This window comes from Cherax quadricarinatus, chromosome 33 (assembly GCF_038502225.1).
Source record: "Cherax quadricarinatus isolate ZL_2023a chromosome 33, ASM3850222v1, whole genome shotgun sequence".
In the NCBI taxonomy this organism is placed as follows: domain Eukaryota; kingdom Metazoa; phylum Arthropoda; class Malacostraca; order Decapoda; family Parastacidae; genus Cherax; species Cherax quadricarinatus.
The window spans coordinates 19,082,532-19,086,942 of record NC_091324.1 but is presented as its reverse complement, the minus strand read 5'-3'; positions in this window follow the sequence as shown (position 1 = coordinate 19,086,942).

Below are 4,411 nucleotides of genomic sequence, written 5' to 3'. Positions count from 1 at the left end.
TGATATAAGGGGAAGGAATACCCTATTCTTTGGATGGTCAAGAATCATTCACCGTCATCAACACACCTCTCCTGCAAGGCGTCGGGAGGTCTGGTTGGTCCCTCAGGAAACCTCTGTCCTACTTCCCCATCCTCCTTCTCGGGGTTACTCACGGTCTGCAGTCTATCTGTGCTCGATTTAGGGGAGGGGGGTCATCTATCCAGCGGCGGGGTCCCAGACAAGGTTACCTGCTTGATAGTCTAATTAATCATGCTGTTGTTAGCTGCATGCAGTCCGAGGAAGTCATCACAGTCCGGCTGTGGTAGTCAGATCGAAGGATACCAACATTCTGCATTAGCACCCATGACTAACAACTGATATCCTTGTGACTACAGGACGTCCCTTAACGTGACATTACTGCCAATGTGTAGCTAAAATAAATACGTATAAGATATATGTAATAACGCCTAACTAGTAGTGTATATTAGTTAGAAGGTGTAATCTTGACCCTAAGGCTAGACTGATGTATCTTATAGCTTATTTATTTTAGTAAATAAATAGGGAAAAGTACGAATTCAGTAGTGGGCATATAACACCTGGGCAATGGGAGGCATTAAGGTTCGACCCAAGGAAAGGGAGAAGTTCACTTCCTTGGATCAAGAGCCGCTTACACATCTATCCTTGAGGATAAAATAGCCAGGAAAATTGCTCTCACTTCCCTTCAGTAGTGTGGAGGTAAATTTCAACACATACAATCTTCTAGCATATTCAGTAAGGTCGTCATTTATTAGATATCAATTAATGTATTTATTATTAAAGATGGATTTGTTGAATATACCCTGATAACGGATTGTGTTGGGCTGCTCAGGACCAGTGTGTTCGGAGGTCTGAACTTCAAACAGGGTGTGGCCCGAGTTTGCTGTGTTTGACACCGTTATGTTCTGTACCAGATCCACATTATTTGTGAATATAGGGTCAAGGGTGTTTTCTAGCCGGATCGGTTTCGCCGTTTGCTAATTAAGGCAAATTTATCAAAGACTCCTGAGACTTTCTGCTAATGCGGTATTCCTTACATGTTTTAATTTTGGGCGTATAAATTGAAATCACCAATCAACAGGCTTTATGGGCCACGTTTGAAGAAATTTAAAGACAGTGTGGCCTATTTTCAATATGTGTTCTTTTAACTGGTGAGAAGTCGTATCTGGTAATTTATATACAAGTATAATATGTAAATTCGGATTTTTAATTTTCACTGCCAATTCTTCGACTGCATCAGTGGAAATGAGCGACTCTTGAAGACCGGTCCCTCCTTTGCGTTTAAGCAGATTGTTCCCAGGTAGCCATATATCGCTGTCGAAGTATGTTTTAATATGTATCGCTGTGAAAGCTGCAAACATTGCAATTGACTCGGTGAGAAGTTTACTAATTAACGGCATTTTGTTCTTGCTTGGTTCCCGACCTTGCACATTTTCCAAAAAAAAAAAAAAAAAAAAGAAGCGAGTCATTTTTTTTCTGTGTTGTTGACATTAATATTTGTGGCTTTGATGTGGCAGCCACTGGCTTTGTATTCAGACCAACATGGCTTCGAGGTGGTGATACAGTCTTATCATTTCTGGCACTAAAATATCTCTGGTGTGTGTACGGTCGTGGATACCCTAGTTACTGTGATGTTTACGTTCCTTGGGTCTCCTGGTTCCTGTCGAGAGCCAAGTAGGGTAGGCTGTTGTAGCTCTGGGCATTCTTTATACAACTGAAAAGTCCTGTGTTCGATCCCAAGGTAAGGCAAAATGTATGCCTGTCCACTTAGCAATAGAAAAAATAGGTACCCGGGCAGCATTCTGCCAACAATTGGCATTATACATGTGGAAAAATTAAAATTTCCATAAGAAAAGTGCCTACTTAATGGAGTCTGCATATCTAGTGTTGAGAATTTAAAATCTCAGATTCATTCATTCATTCTCTCTCTCTCTCTCTCTCTCTCTCTCTCTCTCTCTCTCTCTCTCTCTCTCTCTTTGGAATTACCCATTTGTAACTAAAGAAGCTGAGCTCTGTTTACGGTGTCTATTTTATTGTAAAAATTTCTTCGGTATGAGTGTTGACGACACATTGTTCTCTTGTTATGCTCCAAAATCCTTATCTACTTTATCATATCCTTTTATATATGGTTATTATGTTTCATATCTTCTCTTCTGTCTGTCACGAGGACAGTTACGGTATTTTCGGTCTTTCTCGTACATGTATGTTATACACTACCTACAAGATGGAGAATTACAAACGTGCCCAACATCTGGGTATCTTTATTGTAGACGTTTCGCCAGTGGCTTTATCAATATTATATTGATATTGTGCTGATAAAGACACTGGATGGCGAAACGTCTACAATAAAGATACCCAGATGTTGGGCACGTGGGTAATTCTTCATTAGTTTTTCTTCTTTCACATTTTGCAACACTTAGATCCATACTGATGCGGGACTCTGAAACATTCGATTCTCTGTTTTTTTTTTTTTTTATGTAAACTCTATACTTCGATTGCATATTTCAAGTTTAAAATAACGTACATTTTGACTTTTTTTTTATATTAGCATCAATACACTTAAAATTATTTTGTCATTGTAGCATACCAGTACTTTTCGTGTGTGTTTATGGTAATGTCTAGGTGAGATGAAACTCTACTCCTAACACCCTGTTTTAATCTACGTTGATCGACATTTAATGAATTCTGGCCTCACGAGGCCTATAGTACCTGTACCTGAAACCCTGTAGCTTCTTTCACTACCCTCTTGACTAGCTCATTCTATTTACCACCATGAAAAAAGAAAAAAATTCTAAAATCTTTTTGATTTATCAAAGTTTTTAGTTTCCACTCGCGTCCACAGGCTTCTCGGCCCCACCTCTCAAACCCTATCACTTACTATCTCGTAAATTCTTACCATAAGTTTGTCTTATGAACATGTTCCTTGTGAGTAACCAAAAATAGCGACAAGTTCTGTTCCTTCAGCATCTTTTCAGAGTTCACCTATTCAGTTCTCGTAGTAGTTTAGCTGCAGTCCTTTTAGCTGCTTATCTTCTGCGTGTGCTCCATTAGGTGGGGTCTCCTCGCTTGGGCTGAACACCCAATGATGAACCTTACATGTGTTGTGTATAACGTCCCAGGGAATTATCTGTTTAGGTTCCTGAATGCTCTTTCAGTATTTTCTTGAGGTTACACGTTTTATAAGTGGTGATATTTAATTAAGCATAACACTAGTTCCCAGGTCCTTCGCTTTATCTGTTACTCGCAGGAACACTTCCCTTCCTTCTCAATACGTGTACTCCGTTTACGGTTTTTCTTCATCCTTCCCCATTTTTGGGGGGATCTTTTATTCACTCAACTTCAAATACAACAGCCACTTGTCAGATGGTTCCTTTAGCATTTCCATCTTCCAGGAGCCATCCCATGTACTCCCATGTTTTTCTCCATCACACTGTATTGTACATTATAAGCAAAGAGTGAGACACAAGACTCGATTACCTATTGGGAATCTATAGCTAAAAATAATTAACAGCAGTGGCCTCACTAATGATCTATAAAAAGGAACAGCAGTGGCCTCAATAATTATCTATGAAAAACAGCAGTGGCCTCAGTAGTGATCTCTAATTAGGAATAGCAGTGGTCTCAGCAATAATCTATAATTAGGAACAGCAGTGGCCTTAGCAATTATCTATAATTAGGAACAGCAGTGGCCCCAGTAGTGATCTATAATTAGGAACAGCAATGGCCTCAATAAGAATCCCTGAGGCACTCCCACTGGTTACTCTCACTCCCACTCACACCTTCACCGTTATCCTTTGTCTTCTATCTTTCAGATGCTCCATGAGCCATTCCAGTCATCTCTCTTTTTTACCCTCGTTTGTTTTACTGGTTTGTATTTACCTATGATAAATACAGGCCAGTAAAACAAACAAGTTACCCTAGGATGAGATTTCTTACAGTCCAAAATAATGCAGTCCACCCAGTTATGTCGTTCATGTTTTACCACTAAAACTGTTGTGACACTGTTTTCTCTAGACAATCGTCCATCTCTAGATGCGGCAGTAGCCTCCTTCTACGCCTCCCGATTTTCTATATTATTTTAACCAGTATATATGTCAGAGAGTATATATTTCAGTGATACCACAATGTATGTAGTTCAATGCTTTCTGCCTGTTCTTTAATCTGATAAGTGGAACGTTATCAACCTTTAATATTTTGGGTACCTGGCTTAACTCTAGTGACTTGTCGAAGAGTTTCGCTATGGGTCCACTCAAAGTTTCGTATCTTCTTACCAGTATTCATGGAGACATACCATGTCCAAAGGCTTTTATTGTATTCAGATCTTTTAAGAAATTTCCCCACTTTTTCCTGTTCTGCTACCTCGCTTGGGTAGATTTCACTGTTGGTGTCTACTTCC